This window comes from Leptopilina boulardi, unplaced genomic scaffold, assembly GCF_019393585.1.
Source record: "Leptopilina boulardi isolate dan_hultmark-lab unplaced genomic scaffold, ZJU_Lbou_2.1 LbouV2_130, whole genome shotgun sequence".
Taxonomy (NCBI): domain Eukaryota; kingdom Metazoa; phylum Arthropoda; class Insecta; order Hymenoptera; family Figitidae; genus Leptopilina; species Leptopilina boulardi.
The window spans coordinates 349,150-371,638 of record NW_026137675.1 but is presented as its reverse complement, the minus strand read 5'-3'; the positions used below and the strand labels follow the sequence as shown (position 1 = coordinate 371,638).

At 26.7% G+C, this 22,489-nt stretch overlaps 1 long non-coding RNA gene and 1 other non-coding gene across 3 annotated transcripts in view; both read left to right on the top strand.

Annotated features, from left to right (window-relative positions):
- The first annotated feature begins 3,855 nt into the window (after positions 1-3,855).
- LOC127291305 (uncharacterized) overlaps positions 3,856-22,489 on the top strand; it is a 40,050-nt gene continuing 21,416 nt past the window's right edge. Inside the window, exons 1-3 of one of the 2 annotated variants that reach the window (XR_007844580.1) lie at positions 3,856-3,909; positions 4,289-4,390; positions 11,154-11,249. This is a non-coding gene — a long non-coding RNA (uncharacterized LOC127291305). Of the gene's footprint in view, positions 3,910-4,288; positions 4,391-11,153; positions 11,250-22,489 lie in introns of those variants that run through there. The other variant, XR_007844579.1, reaches the window with a different exon arrangement.
- Trnai-aau (transfer RNA isoleucine (anticodon AAU)) lies at positions 19,902-19,975 on the top strand. The gene has a single exon. It is a non-coding gene; the product is annotated as a tRNA-Ile (tRNA).

Here is a 22,489-nt window from a genome sequence, read left to right as displayed (position 1 = left end):
CCATGCTAAAGGAAAAAAAAAAAAAGACCGAATAATTTTCATGAAAATCGAAATTTTATTAGAAAATTGCTTTATTGAGCATGGAGGAAACTTTTTTTCTCTTCTTTGACATTTGGATATTATTAGAATGTATTTATGGCCGATGAAATTTTTGCAGTTGGTAGTTTATTCTATTTCTTTTCTTTTTAACGAACGAATTATTTTTCTTTACAGAACTTGTTTCTTTTATTCCTCCTATTTGTATTTAATTTTAATTCTTTTTTTATATGCTTTAATTTCTTTTTTTTTACTCATTGTCCGTTTTTTATATTTAAAAAAATTTTAATTTAACAAAATTCTCATACAATCGAATTTTATGTGATTCGAATTATTAAATAACCGAAATTACAATTCACTGAATTTTAATTTGTCCGAATATTTATTTATACAAATTTGTTATTTGTACCAATTATTTTTTTTCAAAAATTTGCGCCAAAATCATTCTTTTGATTGTTTGTTTGGGCATTTGTAATTTCGGATAAATGAAAATTCGGCATCGCAAAAATTCTATTTGTTAAAAATTCGTATGAATAAAAGTTCGGACAAATTTAAAATTCGGTCTTTTAAAAATTCGAAATGCATAAAATTCGATTGAATGGAAATTTGGCTAAATTAAAATTTCGTCAAGTAACCATTTATTTGAATTAAATAAATGTTTACATATTTGCTCCAATTTTTAAAATTCAATTAACAAATCATTTTCTAAGCGTTCGTTGTGAAATTTTCGGGTTCAATTTTTTTTTCCATCCAAAAATCATTAATCAAATGACTTTTCGAAAATGTCGAAATGAAAATTTTCCAAGAATGACGCCTGCAAAAATATTTTAAAATGTGTCTTTTTTTTGCATTTTGCTTTTATATTGCGGTGTGTGGTTCCACCAAAAAAAAAAAAAAAAAGATGGATAACTATGTGGCTTTCGGGTCCCTGTGTATATATATACAGTTCCTGCAGGTTACACAGGAATTCCCATTATTTCCCCCTTCCCCTCCCCCCTCCAAACACCCCCGCGCGCACACAACAGAAGTTTAAAGAGGCGACCGAGAAAGAGCACTACTATACCATTACCATTTCACCTGGACCTTTAAAAATTAAAGGGACGCGAACTGACTTTGGGATCGGATATACATATATACTTTTTTTTTTTTTAATGGCGTGTACCGAAGCAAAACAGAAATGGCCGGTTTTCGTGGAATCAACATCCTGTTTCCTTCAATGGTTTTTAACCCGGGGAACTACATTTTGTAGTTTCCTTTTTAGAAGAGTGTATAGTAGTTTTTTTGAAAAAAAAAAAAAAAAAAAATTTTATTCTCTAACCGACTTTTAACAACTGTAGACGTAAAATTGAAAATTCCATTTTACTGCTGTAAAGGCATGCTTCCCTCTCTTATTTTTTAATTTTATTTTCTAAGCATATGGTCTAAAGTTTAACGACCAAGAGATTATTTTTTTATTTTTTTTTTTTTATCTTTAAATGTGACATTTTTTGGAAATTCTTGTACAGATTTATATTTAAGGATTTTTATAATACAGAGACTATTTCCGGTGATTTAACTGTTTTTTTTATTTTTTTTATTATTGGTGTTTTTCAATTCAATATTAATTGTGGATCGAATTTGTTTCAAATAAGCACACAAATTTAAAAGTATCAAATTGATACAAAATTTTTATATCAATTTGATATTTTTGGTATCAATTTGATACTTTTAAATTAGTGTGAGGCTAAACTTAGAGATGAAAATCAATTTTTTCTCCTAAAATGTTTTTTTTTGAATCACACGTATTTTTTGTAGTTTTTGCCGTAGAAATATTGTTTTTTACGAAATTATAACGAATTAAATTTTTTCATTTCCGCATTCACTATTCCACTTACTTCCGGTTTCATCTTTCCACTTTTATGATTTTATTTTCACTTCCACCATTCTGTTACCATTTCATTTCCTCTTTCACTATTCCACACGGAAAGAAAATGTTTACCTAGAACAGCGATACGTTTCTCTAGAATAGCCCAAACTTTAGCTGTTTTAGAGAAACAAAATCGCTGTTCCAGTGAAACACATTCCTGTTGCAGATAAAGATTTTTTTCCGTGCACTTTTAGTTACATTTGCATCATTTCACTTTCATGTTTCCACTATCGTAATTCCATTTCCACTTTCGTGAATGTTGAACAACCAAAGTGGAAAAAATCGTGTGAAAGTGAAAGTGGAATAGTAAAAGTAAAACTAAAATAGTGATAGTAGAAAGGTGAAACTGAAATATAGTTACAGTGAAATACAGTTAATACAATCAAACCTTGTTTAGTGCAATTACCAAAAAACTATCCACGTCTCAGTTAACCAGGTTCGACTGTACGTGTCTATAAAAAAAAAATTGCAAATTACTATAAAACTTTAAATTTAATAACAAATATCGTTCAAATTTTGGTAAAATTAAATTTCGCGATTATATTTCGTTTCTCTGTTGAAAAAAAAAACAAAATAAAAAGTAAAAGTTGATGTTTGAGGACGTATGTCGCTTGTTTTCAGTAAATTTAAAATGGCACATATATATATACATATACACAGACACATAAATAAACTTGTTTTTAAATAGCCTGACTCTTTCTGAGTATACCTGACACAGAAAATTTCTGCGAAGGGTCTGAAGGGTCCTGGAAGGTGCCAGTGGAGCCCTCACGTCCCCCTCTGATGGAAATCTTGACGCCCACGTTTACATCCCTATATATGTATATATATACATTGAAAAAAATACAAATGTATACTTTTCAACCACATTCAATCTATATTGTAGTCACACATACACACACAGATATATATTTAAAAGGGCAGTGTCCAAGTTAGCCCCGTGAGGGGAAGCACTATACCCCCACTCTACCGGCCGGGCCATAAACACGGAGCTCGAGGGACGCATGCACCGCGGGGGGCCTAAGCAGTGTTCTCGGGCCTAATGAAATTTTCTATTTATGGCCCCTAATGAGTTTTTCATGAAAATTATAAAATTTTTTAATATTAACAATTTTTAATTTTTTTTAACATATTCACATTCCTCATAATTTCACGATTACGAGCATATGTTGTCCCAATTAAAAATGTTAATATTTAAAATGTTTATAATTTTTATTGAATTATGTCGCTTGAATCCCCCAGTATCGATCTAGTCATGATACCGAATAAATTTTTTAATAAAAATTAAATCTTTTCAAATATCAACATTTTTACCCCTCATTTTTTTGCGATTCAGACATAATTTTTATTTTAAATGTTGAAATTTAAAAAGTTTTAATTTTTTTTTAATCACAATTTTTCCAGGCTTAGGACTTTTTAAATTTCAACATTTAAAATAAAAATTATGTCTGAATCGCAAAAAAATGAGGGGTAAAAATGTTGATATTTGAAAAGATTTAATTTTTATTAAAAAATTTATTCGGTATCATGACTAGATCGATACTGGGGGATTCAAGCGACATAATTCAATAAAAATTATAAACATTTTAAATATTAACATTTTTAATTGGGACAACATATGCTCGTAATCGTGAAATTATGAGGAATGTGAATATGTTAAAAAAAATTAAAAATTGTTAATATTAAAAAATTTTATAATTTTCATGAAAAACTCATTAGGGGCCATAAATAGAAAATGTCATTAGGCCCGAGAACGCTGCTTAGGCCCCCCGCGGTGCATGTGTTCCTCGAGCTCCGTGTTTATGGCCCGGCCGGTAGAGTGGGGGTATAGTGCTTCCCCTCACGGGGCTAACTTGGACATCGCCCATTTAAAATACAAGGAGTCAATATAGTATACAGTGTCTCGTGTGCAGCTGGAAATACGTTATATACGTGTGATTCAAAAATAATAAAATATACCCCACACTGTGAGTGTCGAGAGTTCGATAAAATTTATTCTTTATTTTTTTCATCACCTATATATACATCCCTCCGCGCGCGTACTCTCCCCCCTCTCTCTCTCTCTCAAAAAAAAAAAAGCGATAAAACTTTCTCTAGTCAATGAAAAAAAAAATAAAGAAAAGGAAAAGATTTTCATTCAAGATCAAGATTATTCTCTTTTTTTCTCGAGTGGCCCCCGTGTGTGTAGTGATTTCCACTGACCTGATTTTTATACTGCACATCTGCCCATTCATAGAAATAAATGACGGATTTTTTTTTTTTTTTATTGAGAGAGTGAGTGAGGTTATATTAAACCGTTTATCGTTTCAATGGGATATATTATAAATAACTCAAAATTATTTACAGGAGAATCAATCGAGTTCTGTATACATATCAAGAGAAGAGGAGGAGGAGACTGCGTAAATTATCAACTGATGTCAACTTTCAATTGCGGTGGAAAAACTCGAGGTGAGTCTACTTTTATATATTTAATAAAAAAAAGAACAGTTTTTGTTAAACAGGGAAAAAAATTGTAAAGTAACTTTTACTATACTTGTAAAGTATAATCTAAATTGTCCAAAATTTCTGCACAAATTTTTGATTCAAAAATGGAAAAAACTATTTTTTAAATAGTAGGTATAAAATTTACTCCGGATAAGGTCATTTATTTATTTTATAAAAAACAGTAGTTTTTGCTATACATAAAAAAATATTAAATAACTTTTACTTTACTTACAAAGTAAAATTTAAATAGTCGGAAACTTCTGCGAAATTTATCATCAGTCGGTAATGCAGATCGCAGCATTGCCGACAGAGGATTTGAACCTCGGTCGGTAAACTATCAACGATCGGTATTACAGACTCTTTTAGTGGTTTTTTATCAACAGTCGGCATTGCAGATGTCTAGGTATATTTTACCATCGGTCGGTAATGTAGATCTCCTAGGACTTATATTTTACCATCAGTCGGTAATGCAGATCGCAGCATTGTCGACAGAGGATTTGAGCCTCGGTCGGTAAACTATCAACGATCGGTATTACAGACTCTTTTAGTGGTTTTTTTAAATCAACAGCCGGCATTGCAGATGTCTAGGTATATTTAACCATCGGTCGGTAATGTAGATTTCCTAGGAATTTGACTGGCACTTGTTTAAATTAACAAAAATAGTAGTCACACAACCGTGCCAATTCATTTACCCTCACTCTGCATTATCGACAGATGATAAAATATTCCTAAGAAATCTGAATTACCGACCGATGGTAAAAATATTCCTAAAGAAATCTGCAATACCGACTGTTGATAAAATTGCAAATTTAAATTGTTATTTAAAAACAAAACGAAAATTGTTCCTTTAAGTTAAAATATTATATTTTTAAAGTGTAAATAGGTTTTTTTTTAATTTAGAATAAAAATGTATGAGCAACAATGTATAGACAAATTGTGCATCGAAGTGTTTTGAATTACTGATGCATTTTTTTTCTGTTATCAATGCCATTTTAAGTCAGATTTGATTGTTTCTCTCTCAATATAAACGCATATATATATATATATATAGGTATATACATTACAAGCGTATATTTTAAGTGAGTATAAAAGAATTCCCTGTAATTTTATTTACATTTGCATTCTCGATACGTATGGCGCGTACCGCACAGGAAGTGTAGTATGTTCGAACGTGACCGTTGTGCGAGTTAGTAAATATATAGGTATATATATATAAATATAATACTGGAAAAATAGTGTGAGTAACTATCGTCTTATATGTCTTTTACTTAAAAAAGGAAAAAAAAAATTTATTTATATGTTGAACCCCATGTTTTTATCTGAATAAGTTATATATACTTGATAATTGAGGTTTCATCACATTTTTCAATTATTGACGCTCACAAATTTTAAATATAAACACGCGGTTTAATTTAAACGTAACAAATTGATATATTATAAAAATTTGGATCAATTTGATACTTTCACGTTATAACTGTGAATTTACTATAGAGTCGATATATCGTATATGTATATAGAACTTTAGGTATATATTTGGTTAGAAAAGCTTAACATAACCTCAAAAATAAAAATTTACTATTATTATTATTACTATTACATTAGCCAAATTTTTATTTGTTCGAATTGTTTTTTGGTAGAATTTCCATTTAATTGATTTTTCATATAACATCAATCGAGTTTTTACCTAATAACAGAAAATTCATTTTTAATTTTAAAATTCGCGCCCAAAAGTTTCTGACGGAAATTAATACTTTTGTGCGGCTAAAAAATTAAGTAAAAATTACCTATAACAGAAAATTTATTTTTAATTTTAAAATTCGCGCCCAAACTTTTCTGACGAAAATTAATACTTTTGTGCGCGGCTAAAAAATTAAGTAAAAAAAAAATTTGTACGCCTAAAATGAAATTCTGTTAAATGCTAATTTGAAAAATGAAATTCTGTTAAATGCTAATTTGAAAAATGAAAATTTGTCTTAAAAAATAATTGTTTCTAATAAAATTTTTTATAATGAAAATTCTAATTAATGATTTTTATGAGAAATTCATATATGTACGGAAAAATTAATTTACCCGAAATAGCAAAAGTTTTCACTAAAATAACAAAAGTTTTAATTGTTTTAGTTAAAATCTTTCTCTATTACAGTGAAACCTTTCGTTGTTCCAGGTGAAATTTTTTTTGTGTATGCCTCAATGAAAAATACAATAATAATATTAAAATAAAAATAATAGTAATAATAATAATATAAATATAATATTATCGATAGTCCCGTAATTCTGGAAGGTTTTTCTCAACTCGTGCAAGTTTGAACCTGTTAGTGAGGTTCGCTCCTCCACCGCCCACAATACATGTACATATATATATATATATATATACTCGTATCAAGCGAGCAAGAACGCATTATGCGATCGCCACGATTCTCGGAATTATTTGGATCTGATCTCTTGAGCTCGCGACGCGATATACCTGTATAAAACTCTCTGCGTTGTATCCGCGCTTGTATATATATACACATATCGAATTTTACCGAGAGCATCATATAATATACACACGGGTAGCGGATTTTTTTTCAATGTTCTTATAATGCTACTTTTCTTTTTATTTCCCTCTTTTTTTTTTTTTTATTTTCTCTCGAGTGTATTGTATGTGTGTGTATGTGTGGGTGCTGCGGATACTCACCGCTGATATTCAAGGACTTATTAAAACAATAAGCAGCGCAATATCGAGTTTTATCAAGTCCGTATACCTCTTTTTAACCCTGACAATACTTCCTTTTTTCAATTCTTCTTCGTGTCCTCGAATTTTTTTCTCCCACTTGGTTTATCTTTCTTTGGGAAGAAAAATCGCGAATACACTCGCTCCACCCTTTCTTTCGCAAGGAAAAGAAAAAAAAACTGATTCGAATTCAAAATAAAATAACTGCATTGAAAACAAATTTGATTCAATAAATTATCAGTTACACTCAGAAAAAAATTCGTTTGAAGCAACCAAATTTTGGTTAAATCAACAAAATAAATGCATTGATATACAGTTAACCAAACATTTGGTTGCATAAACCAAACGTTTATTTAGCTCAATCAAATTTTTTCTTTGTTCCAAAAATTTATTAAAATAAACCAAACAGTTATTTAGATCAAATAAATATTTATTTAAAATAAACAAATTTTGTTTGAACTAACCAAAAAATTGGGTAAATATAAAAAAATAGTACATTTGGTTCAAACATATCTTTTTTCTGAGTGTATTTGAATATTGTCAAATAATTATTTAATTTCTATTAAATAATATATATATAATTATTATTCGGAAAAATTTGTTTGGAACAATCAAATTTTGGTTAAATCATAACCATTGCTTTAAAGAAACGTTTGTCTATGATTCATTTAACCCTTTCATGGCCAGTGGGACACATACGTCCCACCTACTTCAAAAAATCATAACTTTCTTAAAACTTAATCGATTAACTCCACTAAGATCTCATTTTGAAGGAGAGGGATAGAGTAACAAATGTAAATACATGTATTTTTTTAAAAAACTACCCTCTTTGAAATACACCCCTTCAAAAAACCCGAAAAATGAGAAAAATGAAAAAACAGGTATAAATTTCAGAAGAAATTTTTTTTCAGGCTTTCATAGTAACATATGTTTAAAAATATTGCAACCTTTGTAAAAAAAATTAATATTAAAAATTCAACCCGAGGGTGCAGAAAAATAACTAAAACTACCCCTAAAAACCAAAACCTTTAAAAATTAATAAATTCGCTTGAAAATTGTTACTTGGGGGTTTTCGGGGTCGCTGATTACGAATCCGATGTCCGTTTTCAAAATTGCAAAATAATGCTGGTGTCATTATTGCCTATTAATTTTGTAGCTTTTAGTGCCTGTTGTTAGGAGTTTAGTATGAAAATGAAAATTACATACCCAGGCTCAATCGGTGAGGTAGTGGGAGAACGCTACACAGAGAAAACGAAACGACGCGCTGATTGCCTTATAACAGCAGTTCCACATGGAAGCTTCTTTGCTACTGTCGTACCCCCCCTTTCATTTACCCAATGCACTCCCCTCTACGCCATCGTGGAGGGGAGTGCATTGAGTATGTACTCAATGCATTTCTCAATATGATAATAATCAGTGAAAATTATTTTTTTGATTGTTGAAAACTGAATTCAGTATCTTATAACTTATGAATTAGGGGTGGATTTCAAGGGTAGGGGGTGAGTTTATTATTATTATCCATATCTGTGAAACATTGAAATACTTTTTTACAATTCAGAAGCACTTAGAATCCATATAATTTTTTTCATTTATTCACAAAAACATTTATCATTAAGGGGTGGTTATTTGACTTAAGGGTTGTTTTTCAGGGGTTGTTTATATTCAGTATTAATACTTAGTTATCATAGAAAATTTTTTTTTTCATATTTTCGAAAATCAGTGAAAATTATTTTTTTGATTGTTCCAAACTGAGAATAGTTATGAATTAGGGGTGGGCTTCAAGGGTAGGGGGTGAGTTTATTATTATTATTATTATTATTATTATTATCTATGTCTGTGTAACTTTCAAATAATTGTTTATAATTTAGAAGCAATTAGAATCTATAGATTTTTTTTAATCATTTACAAAAACTTTCACCGTCAAGGAATGATTATTTGACTTTAAGGGTGTTTTCAAGGGGTTATTGATCCTTTTCAATTTTTAAGCAACCAGGCAATGTTTATAAATAAATAAAAAGTAGATAAGAGCTGAAAAATATTTAATTCATCAATTTGGTTAAATATCAGTTTTTTGGGGTAGTAATGTACCGTGCGGGTGGTTTTAAGGGGTGAGACATGTTAAAAAAAAATTTTTTCTCATACTGAATACTTTAGTAATTAAATCTAATATACATTATAAGTCTAAAGTAACGACAAAAAACTCGGCCATTAAAGGGTTAAATTTTTTTAGTTGATAACTTTTATTTGAATGAACCAAATAATTTGTAGCATTTTTGGTTAAATTTTAATCTTAAGTGAAACAAAATGTTTCTTCCTTACAAGTATAAAAAGTTTGTTTGATTCAAATAAATTATTTTATCGATCGTATTGGTTTCATTTAAATACATTTTTTGGTTAAGATTAGTTTAGTTGAATCAACCAAACGTTTGTTTATACATCTATAGCAAATGGTTGATTCAATCAAAAAATTTGGTTGTTTCAAATAAATTTTTCTTTCAAGTGGAATTTAATTATATAAAGTATTCTAAAATAAGTCCCAAATGTATAATATTTTCTAAATTTGAAATTTGTTTTTTTTCTGAGGTGTGAGAGGAAACAATATATATTACAGGGAAGAAGAAGCAAATTAATTTCTTCTCTTTATGTAACCTCGCTTCATATTTAAGTGTCACATTTCTATTATCGCGGAGTCTCTTGTTTTGAAAAAGAATCATGTACTTATCACTCTAGTTTTGAATATATTTTTTATCGTTTATAAAAAAAAAAAAAAAGGCCGCGAGATGATGATAATAATATGATAATTAATTATGAAATGAAAAATGGAAAAGAGAATGAAATAAGAAAAAAGAAGTCTATAAAATTATTATACAATGACGTTTTAAAAGTCACGAATTAATTTGCGCGTCATAAAATACTTCAAACTTTTGTTTCTTTACACAATGAAAAAAAAATTTATTTGATTCAAATAATCGGTTATACTTAATTATTGTCAAATAAATATTTATTTGTATCAAATAATTATTATTTCAGATTTTGGTATTTTTTTCAAATACAGAAATTATTGGTTCAAATATTAATTTAAATAAAAATTATTTGGTTCAAGTATAAATATTTATTTGATACTATAGTCAAGTAATCAAATAAAAATTATTTTTCAGTACATAAAAATTAAATTTTATTTAATTTTTATTAAAATTATTATATAATATAAATTATATAATAATAATAATTATAATAATAATAATTATTATTATTATTATATATTATTATATTATATTATTATATAATTATTAAAAAGTTATTACATTTTTTTCTTATCACATTTTATATAAGAGTCAATTTATTCAAATGATTTTTGAATTTAGCGCCATTTTCTATATAGTTTTGCTTTACATGGTTGGTACTTGTATTTCTCAGTTCACAAATTTTCTAACCTAAAAAGAACAATTTTATTTCTAACATAGATTATTCTAAAAAATTTTAATTTTAAAAATAATAGTAGATAATAATAAATAAGTATAAAATGGTACTTTTATTACTAAATTACTATTATTATTATTATTATATAAATTATATGAAATATAATAATAATAAATTTAAATAAATAATAATAAATACAATATTTTATATAAAAAAATGATTCTCCCAAAGTACATGTGATATTATTATATATTATTAATTTTTAATTTTGAAACATATATTCTATATTATTTATATAAAAATTTATATATATATATATATATATATATATATATATATATATTGCTTTAAAATTACTATGGGAAATATTTCAAATACAATAAACCTCATTTCTCTGAATTTGAAATTTCCTATAATCCATTCGAATGGGAATGAAATTAGAATAATAATAATAAGAAATTAATAATATAGAATTAAAGGAAGAATTGAATTCGTTATTATTTTTTTTTTTTATATGATGTTTAATTTTAATTACAAATTAGAAAGTGGAAATTGTATTATATTCTTTAATTTTTTTTTTCTTTTTTTTTGCAGATCTTGAGCGATCTAGATTAGTAGAATTTATGGTTTTTTACAATTAGACATTATATTATTCATGGTGAGAAAAAAATGAGTTCATTTCACACGAAATTTAAAATATATTCTCTATCTCGCTTTTTTTTCCTCTCTTTCCCTGTTTCTGGAAAAAAAAATTGCGCGTTTATAAAGTTGTGTTGGAAATTCAAACCTACCACAAAAATGGCATTTGTATATATATATATATATAGATAATTATAATTCTCGTAATCATTCGATATTAGAGTCTGTGTATATAGTAGCAGATTTCCAGAAACTCGTAATCTTTTCCAAGCAATCGCAGAGAGTGTAGCGACTTTTGAATTCACAACACGAACAGGAAGTGCTTGTGATTATTGCTGACAAATAGATTCGCTCTATCGTTTAAAAAAGTATTTATACGCTTTGAAAATCTCAAACATTTATATATATATATGGGACGTTTCACGTTAAGCGGGCCACCCCGATGGCCAAAATTGAGAGCTTCCAAAAAAATCGCTTATACCCAAAAATTATTCATATATATAAGTACTTTCAAAAAATATGTGGCCTTTTGAAAAATCCAATATGGCGGCCCTAATATAACCTACAAATGTGTCTAAAATTAAAAAAAGAGGCCTAAAAGTGCTAATAAAAAGGGATTAAATGAGGAAATCACCTATGTATTGGCGGTAAAATTAGCACTAGGATACATACTTTGTATTCCGCAAGCAATACCGGTAATTTGATATTAATTTTCAGAAAATAAATATGGCGGATCCAATATGGTGGAAAAAAAATTTTAAAATGCATCGGATTTGCTTGAAAGTTGTTACTCGGGGGTTTTTGGGGTCGCTGATACCGAATCTATTGTTAATTTTCAGAAATTCAAAATGGCGGATCCAATATGGCGGACAAAAATTTTTTTAATTCATCAGATTTCGTTGAAAGTTGTTACTCGGGGGTTTTTGGGGTCGCTGATACCGAATCTATTGTTAATTTTCAGAAATTCAAAATGGCGGATCCAATATGGCGGACAAAAATTTTTTTAATTCATCAGATTTCGTTGAAAGTTGTTACTCGGGGGTTTTTGGGGTCGCTGATACTGAATCTATTGTTAATTTTCAGAAATTCAAAATGGCGGATCCAATATGGCGGACAAAAATTTTTTTAATTCATCAGATTTCGTTGAAAGTTGTTACTCGGGGGTTTTTGGGGTCGCTGATACTGAATCTATTGTTAATTTTCAGAAATTCAAAATGGCGGATCCAATATGGCGGACAAAAATTTTTTTAATTCATCAGATTTCGTTGAAAGTTGTTACTCGGGGGTTCTTGGGGTCGCTGATACCGAATCTGATGTGAATTTTCAGAAATTCAAAATGGAAGATCCTATATAGCAGACAAAAAATTTTTTTAATTCATCAGATTTCGTTGAAAGTTGTTACATCTAGCAGACAACAGCGTAAATTAAACAAATGGCGCGCGCAATTTAAACTACATTCGAAACACAAACTTAATGTCAAGATTTAAATAATAATAATAATAATACATAATAATTGTTGTGGATAAAAATTTCTTTATTTGTTTCCTTTACTTTTTAATACTTTATTTAAATAATTTTTAAGATGTTTTCATATAACGAGTATGAAAATTTAAAACATGTAAACAAATATTGAAATTAACTTAGGCTAAAAAAGAGTCTAATAATATTCATTAAACCAAATATTAGGCAAAATAAATTCACGAAAATTCTTTATTTTTTACATAAATTAATTTTTCAAGGCGCGCCGTAAAAAATTAATAAATATCAATAATAACTTAATTAGATAATTATTAAACCAATTGAGGATGAAGTAATTGATGTTTTTTAATTTTTGCTTCCTCATGGAGAAAGTATCTTTATTTTCTACACGGGGCAAACTAAGAAAAAATATTTTTTTAACGCACCATATAAAACTTTCTAAAAACCAAAAACCAATATTAGATACTTTATCAACGACCCCATAAACCCCCTAGTAACAACTTTCAACCGAATCATTTGATTAAAAAAATTTTTTGTCTGCTATATAGGATCTTCCATTTTGAATTTCTGAAAATCCACATCAGATTCGGTATCAGCGACCCCAAGAACCCCCGAGTAACAACTTTCAACGAAATCTGATGAATTAAAAAAATTTTGTCCGCCATATTGGATCCAACATTTTGAATTTCTGAAAATTAACAATAGATTCGGTATCAGCGACCCCAAAAACCCCCGAGTAACAACTTTCAAGCAAATCCGATGCATTTTAAAATTTTTTTTCCACCATATTGGATCCGCCATATTTATTTTCTGAAAATTAATATCAAATTACCGGTATTGCTTGCGGAATACAAAGTATGTATCCTAGTGCTAATTTTACCGCCAATACATAGGTGATTTCCTCATTTAATCCCTTTTTATTAGCACTTTTAGGCCTCTTTTTTAATTTTAGACACATTTGTAGGTTATATTAGGGCCGCCATATTGGATTTTTCAAAAGGCCACATATTTTTTGAAAGTACTTATATATATGAATAATTTTTGGGTATAAGCGATTTTTTTGGAAGCTCTCAATTTTGGCCATCGGGGTGGCCCGCTTAACGTGAAACGTCCCATATATATATATATATATATATATAAATCTAGATTTTTCATGAGATCAATTTTCGAATTTTTTTCAGATATGAAACAATAAAAAAAAAGTAAAAATGCCCAAAGTTAAAAAACTTAATTTGTTTATAAAAAAAATCGTTATTTTTATATAAAAATTGAAAATTTTTTTCTTCGTTAAAAGAATAATAATTGAAAATGTCATAAGTCATGTGGAATCACCCTTATATAATATATTTTACTTATGGAGCATTCCATGTGAGATTTTAATTCAAAAACAAATTTTTTTTGCCTGAAATATTTTCTTTTCGAAATTCTTATGAAAAATAAGAAAAAACGTAATTTTTATTTTCATATTTGATAAAAATTATGAAAATTAGGATTTAAAAAAATTACAACTTTCACAATTTTGTCAAATAAAAAAATACCTATTTTCTTTTTTTTCATAAAAATTTCGAAAAAAAAATATTCCAGTTAAGAAAAAAATTGTTGAAATAAAAATTTCAATGCCATTTATATTTGCAATATAAAATTAAACAAAAAAATTGATGGTTAATTTTCATTTTTTAAAATTAAGTAATAAACATATACCAATAATAGAAACAAAATAAAATCTATTGCACTTGAAATATGTTTTAAAGTTTAAGATATATATATATATATATATATATTTTGTTGTATATATATATATATATATACAACAAAATATATAGAAGTAAAAATGAAAGTCAACAGATAATTGAGCGTAATATTTCTGATGTATATACATATATATAATAAACTGCGTAAATAAATCGGTGAGATCTTTTTTTTTCTTTTCTTTTCTTTTTACAAAGTCACCAATTAAACAATTAATCGTTGAAGTTGAGTAACCGAATCATACATGTTAATGTGGAATATTATGAATAAGTGTGTATATATGATCTAGAATCGCGTGTGCTATATACAAAGTCTGTTGCAATATCTTTAAGATAAAGTCACGCAACTTCGTTTAAAAAGTAAATGTCTACACATTGTTTACATGTGTACAATTTATATTGTACATATATATGTATTTATACAAAAAAAAAACGAATGCAAATACAAATATTATTTAATATACACAATTTGACAAATATTTTTCTTTTTCACTACTTAATATTTGTTCGTCAACAACTTTTTTAATTGAATTCATAATATCTTTTTTAATTGAATTAATAATAAAAATAATAATAATAAACCAAAAATAACAATAATAATAGTAATAATATTAATAATATTAATATATAATAATATATAATATATAATATATTATTATATAATTTGTATGATTATTTGTGGCTTTAGGACACTCAACTATTTAATTATATAATTAATATAATATTAATATCATAATATACTTATAATATAATAGTAATAATAATAATAATAATAATAAGAATAAATAACTTAAATATTAATAATGATAATAATAATCCCCCCCAATTTTTGTTATACTTATATCTTTCGATACGTTTATCGATTTTGATTTATTATCTTATACCTAGAAAATTCTGATATATCTAACCATCATTTTGAGGTTATGATTGTCCTTTCACCTATATGACCTTGGAATTTGGAGGTTATGTTTGTCTCGACTAATCTAAATTAACCCTACTTGACCTTATATTTTACAAAGAAAAAAAAATTTTTTTCTGTTTTTGCTGTAATTATGCCAATATATTCAGGAATTCATAACCTAAAAATAATTTTACCTTTTTTTCTTATTATATTTTAGTTAAATAAACGGTTTGTTGTTATGCCTAAAAAACTTAAAGATTATGTAACTTTTATTCAAAGTCATTTTTAACTTGACCCAATATAAACGTTGCTATATATATATATATTCTAACCTTAAACTTGAACAAATGTCAGTAGCTTAATCTATACATAACCTTGACATTTGACTTAACCTTAAAATTTTGATACATATAAATATATTACACAAACGGAACTTATTAGAATTTCTTTAACATCGAATTTCTGTGTATATAATATATGTAATTAATTATAATAATCTATAATAATTATAATACTATTTATAATAATAGTTGTAAGATTATAATATTATATAGTATATGTAATTAGTACTATTCCTTTTTTAAATTACCTTTAAATTCGACTGTAGTACCTTTTACTATAATATTTGTTAAAAAAAAATATAAGAAACTTAATTTTAGAAATAAATATATATATAGTATATTTTCCGTGAGAGGAAATTGAATAAATTTTAATTCGAGTGTCGTTTTGAAAATTAAAAGTGGACATTAAATTCCATCTGTACAAGAACATATACACATATCAGACTGCGCGTTTCGTTGGATGTCGAGGTCATTCCAAGAAGTCTGTCTGTGAATCTCTCATATGGATATATTGCAACTTCATAGTACATATATATATATATTATAGTGAAAGATTCGACGATTATCACATTCAATTACATTAATAAAATCAATTGAAACTCCCCTTTCAATTATTCCTCTCAATTAACAATATATACATACAATATATTATTATTATTATTATTATTATTATTATTATTATTATTATTATTATTATTATTTCTTGCATAAATTAAATTTAAAAAAAAAATTATTTATAGAATTGAAAATTTTATATAGGTGTTAAATTTTTTCTTTCATGCAAAAAAATCTTCACTTAGTTCAGCGATATGTTTCACTAAAACAGTGAAAGTTTTCGCTATTCTACAGAGAAATATATCGCTGTTTTAGAGAAACTTATCTCTGTGGATTTTTTTGCGTTATACTATTTTTGTTGTCAATGTGTCGTGTGGTAGCCAATTTATAATATATATGTAGTCAATGGAGGTATAATTAAATATTATAATTCAATTAAAAAAGTCCATAAAATAACAATGAACCATTTACATCTCGGGTAATTTTCATCTAATTAAAATTCTCCTTTTTTTTCCTTACGAACTTGTATAGGGCGCGCAGTTGAATAAAAAAAAAAAAAAGTAAGTAATGCTTCACGCTCGAAAAACTACTAAGTGCATAAAAAGGTGTCGAAATGTTTAGAAAACCAATGATTAAACATAATTTTAAAGCTGTTGCAAACTCGTAGCTATTGTCTCTCGTTTAAAAGCACATGAAACGCCTCGCAAGAGAATTGTATATAGGTATATATATACAGGTAATAATGGGAATAATAAGAATATAACATAGCGATAATAATAATAATAATAACAATATCAAAAAAAAAAAAAAAATGGAGTGCAATAATAAAGTGTATGCGTTATCCTGTTGTTTCATCGCAAATTTCCAATGAAGCAATTATATTTTATATAGTATCTTTTTGCGAGAGAGTGTTTCTTTTATTTTTGCGGAAGGTCTTCTCTATGTATATATATATATGTATTATAATATAAAACTACGGTGCGTTCTCTCAAATCCTTTCCTATTACTATATACTATATATATTTTTCCAAGGCGTGGAAGCCTTGAAATTTTCAATAATTTCCAAACGATTTCATCATCTGCCTGATGCACTTGCGCTCAGTGAACCTCGCATTTAAGAAAAAAAGAGGAAAAAAAAAATAAGATTTCACCCCGCAAGGTGTACGAACAACATCGTTTTGTATATTAATATAATAAACCTTTTTATCTTTCCCGTGTGGAAAAATCTTGTGGAAGTCTAGCGTCTAGAAATAGTCTTTCCAGTCATAGGCAAGCCCGTCTAAACTAGTCGGTCTTGCTATTCGCTAAGAAGCGTTTCAATGGACGTAGTCGAGTTCGTCTTATCTAGACCGTTTTTCAAGACTCAGGCCAGCGACTTTACAGCGCTACTTCACTGAAAAAAAATTCTAGTTAGAATAACCAGAATTCTGGTTAGGGTATATTTAACATTTTGATTCTGGTTAGGTTAACCAGAATTCTGGTTATTTTAACGAGAATTCTAGTTAATTCAATTAGAATTCTGGTTAACATAATTAGAAAGTAATGTTAAATATAGCCTAACCAGAATTTTTTTTTCAGTGAATTGACAAACGTATAGGTTATGGTCGTTTGCGGTTGTCAGTGTACTTTTATAGTTGTTGCACTTTTGTGAAATTCTTTTTTTTGTAAAATACTTTTGTAAAATGCTTTTGTAAAATACTTTTGTAAAATACTTTTGTAAAATACTTTTGTAAAATACTTTTGTAAAATACTTTTATGAAATACTTTTGCGAATTACTTTTGTAATTGTGTACAAATATTTTTAAATTTTTATGAAATACTTTTGCGAATTACTTTTATAATTGTGTACAAATATTTTTACAATTTTTACTAATTACAATTTAATATATTTTATAATTAGTAATTAATATTATTTAAATTATATTTATATATTGCTGTTAATTTCAATAAAAATATTCTTTGTTTTTTTATAGATTTTTGAAATTTATTTTTTTAATCGAAGAAAAAACTTTGTCACGAATTTATTTATTTTTATATTATATATCCATTAACATAACCTCAAACTAAAAAGTAGTTTTTAACAAAACTAAAAATATATTTAAAATTTATTACACCCAAATTCGACATATCCAATTGTACAATATATATTAATTTAAATAATATTAATTACTATATAATTATAAAATATATTAAATTGTTATTAGTAAAAATTGTAAAAAATATATTATTTAAAAATATTTGTACACAACTACAAAAGTAATTCGCAAAAGTATTTCACAAAAGTATTTCATAAAAGTATTTTACAAAAGTGCAACAACTATAAAAGTACACTGACAACCGCAAACGACCATAACCTATACGTTTGTCAAGTAGCGCTGTAAAGTCGCTGGCCTGAGTCTTGAAAATCGGTCTAGATAAGACGAACTCGACTACGTCTATTGAAACATCTTTATTATGGATTATTTCAATATTATTCATTATAATTATACCTATAATATTGTAATAATTAAAGAATTATTATTTGATACATTATAGAGATGATAAATCATAAATATAACGTAAAAAACAATATTATTATTAATATATATATATTATATTATAATATTATTAACAATAAAGGCAATGGATATGGCTTTTATATAAATAGAAATAATTTTATAATTATATTAAAAATATATATGTAATTTAAAGATAAAAACTTTTTGAATTTAGCATAAAGGCGCGCCAAAAACATCACCGGTATTAACAGATTGTCGCCAAGTAGCCAGCGTGGCCCCGTGGTTAGCGTAGTAGGTTTGCGAGTGTTAGGTCGTGGGTTCGGTGCCCAGTGCGAGCGAGATTTTTCAAATTAGATTAGGTGTTATTTCCACAGGTGTTGTTAATTAATCTTAAGTGATAATATAAAAATAGTAAAAAACTTCGGATTAAATTAATTAAATAATAATAAATTTTTTTTGAAATTACTAATAATAATTAAATGAGGAGATAAGTTGTCTTGACTTATAAGATTCCAATACAACTTATCTCCTTATTATTAATAAATTAAAATCACATTATTAATGAATACTAATGTTGTTTTAATTTTATCTATAAATATAATAATACGTAATATTAATAGGATTATTATTATTATTACTATTATTATTAAGAATTATTGAACGCGAGAATCAAGACCTGGACAGCTTGTCTAACTCTAGACCGTAGCATGGAACTTTCGTTCCATTTCTGATCGGGGGCTCGACAAGACCGTCTGGCCTGGGTCTATAGAGACGTTAGACAGTCTGTCCAGCGTCCTACCAGCGCCCCGAAATTTTTCCACACGGGTTACTATTATATACGTGTCATTATATCTATATATATATATAGGTAATAGGAATTTTACACTTAAACTTTATATCTAACCTAACCTAACAATTATCTTTATCAAAACTAAATTTAATTAACGTTTAATAACATACAACATAACCTCAAATGCATTAAAACTAATAGGCAATAAAATTTTAAGTATTAAAATTAATTTTATTATGAATTTTAAGAAAGAGGGAAGGAAAAATTATTTACAGATAAGCAGTTGAGAAAAAAAAATTTTTTTTTTCAAAATAATTTGTAAGGTCTAACTTTTCGGAAAATTTTACATCTCTATAATTGAAAAATGTATTTAAAGACCACTCATACCGTCGGCCCATTAGCTCAGATGGTTAGAGCGTCGTGCTAATAACGCGAAGGTCGCGGGTTCGATCCCCCCATGGGCCAAGTTTTTTTTTTTTTTTTTTATTTTGCTAATATTTTTTGCCATTGTTACGTCATGGCATAGAAAGAAAGGTTAAAAAAAAGTAAAAGCTCTTTACCAAAATTTCTATGTTATACGCAAACGCAAAAATAATTAGAAAGAATTAAAAAAATATAATTAAGAAAAATTTAGAAGTTAACCTCAAAATTGAATCAAATTTACACATTTTATATATTGTATTCTATTATTCGAGCGGCTAAAAAATAGAATTTGTATGGGATCTTGTTATTTACAAAGAGTTGAAATTCACCTTATTTATTGTTATTAAAGGAATTAGATAAAAAGTCGAAAGGAAAGAGAAAATAGATTACACTGTAAAAATTTTTTTCGAAATTTTTCGAAAAATAGTTTGCCAGTTTTTTTTTGAAAAGGTTAGAAATTTTTCGAAAAAAAGCAAAGTGTTAAGAAAAATTTCTAAACTGTGTTTGATTTTTTCAGTAACGTGTTAAGATAAATTTCGAATCTCATTTCGATTTTTTTCTAACCAGAAATTGAGAAAATTTTCTGAACAATGTTCGATTTTTTTCAAATAAGCTGTTAAGAAAAATTTCGAAACTGTGTTCGATTTTTTCAGTAACATGTTTATTTATAATAAAATAGAAAAAATTAAATTTTAATTGCTTATTTAATAAAAGGTTTTTATAATACTTTTCAAAAATTTTAACCTATTCTTAAATATAATTAACAAATTATTATATATTGTTCTTATTGTTTAATAATTATTATTTACTATTCTTATTATCAAAGCAGCACGTAATATTACATGAATATTATGATAAAATTTGTTTAAAATATTTCAGTGATATATTCTAGTAATAATTCACTAATATTAAAATTCTTGTTATTAAATAAATGTGTAAGCAATAATTAAAGTCTCTGTATTCTTAAGAAAATTTTCTAAATTTTGTTAGTAAAATATCTCATATTTGAGTAGATAAATATCATTATTTTTTAGAAAATTAAATTTCACAACAAAACCAAAAATTTTCACAAAAAGTTCAAGCTATAATTCATATTTAGTTAAGAAAAAATTCGAATTCGTGTAGAAAAATTTCTTTCATTTTTCGAAAATCATTTAATCTTACTGACTTTTCGAAATTTTTCGTAACAGTTTCGAAATTATTCTACACTTTTCGAAAAATATCGAACTTTGTGTAGAAAAAAAATCGTTTTCTTAACGTTTTTCGAACTATTTCGAACTATTTCATGAGAAAAATTGCCAAAAATTTTTACAGTATAGGTTTTAGTCGAACTTTTAACAAATAGGAATTATACAGTGATAATAGAGCGTGTTCTCAGTCCAAGACTCGTTCAAAATTCTAAGGTCGAACCTCAAGGAATTATTATGGTTCAAGAAGAGAACCAATTCCGAATTTCGCGAACAGGGAGCCAAAAAGAGACTGAGATTAAAGGAAGGTGAAAAACCCCAGGAAACAGATTGTCTCGTAAAATCAATAATAAAATTAATTAAAAGTTAAAAGTTTAATGTAGTAAAGAAATTGACAAAAAAATTAAATGTCACACGTTAGGAATTGCTTTGATATACATATATATATATATATGAAAAAGTAGCAAACTAATCATAAAAAAAAGAGAAAAGAATATAAAAAAGCATCGTAGGTTTTAAATATATATAACGGCTAATGGGTTATACAAACATATATACATAAGCAATGACAAGTTGTTACTCAGCACTCACAAATGAAATAATGTGTATTATATTACCACGAAAAAAAAATATGACTCATATATATTTGTACTGGATGTGAATGACAATAGGTTATAAGATATATTTGACCTCAATTAAGAAAAAAAGGAAAGAAAATTATTTTAAAAAAAAAAAGAAAGACGTCTTTCCTCTATACGCTAAGGGTTATCGGTCGTTTCCGAAAGACGTCGTCAATTAATTTGAGCGCGCCGGTTGACATAACTCGATTACAGATAAGACTTTCATAAATTTGCCATATTTATTCGTGATGAATTACATGTATTGCAGGATATTACTCGACATATAATATATTTTGTGTACGATATCGACATGAAAATTTTTTTTCCTATCGACATATGGAATTATTATTCAATAAATTCTTCTGAATCATTTTTTTTTTCGTAATTTTTGTGAAAAATAGGAAAATACGTATTTTTTTATTTCTCTATTTTGATAAAAATTGTGAAAATTATGATTTTTTTAAATTTACAAATTTTTCAGAAGCCGAATAATTTTGAAATACGTTTTTCTCTCTTTCTATCAGATAGAAAAAAAATTATTATACTTCCGTTGTAGTTACGGTATTTTTTTACTAAATATTTCAAATATTGAAGAAAAATCTAACAAATTTTACACTCTCTAAATCTGAATTAGTAAAAAAGTTTACTAATTTGAATTAGTGACTCACTTTTTGCTTCTCAATTAGTAAAATTTTACTAATTATTAGTAACTTTTACTATAACAATTAGTAAAATTTAACTGATTCTAA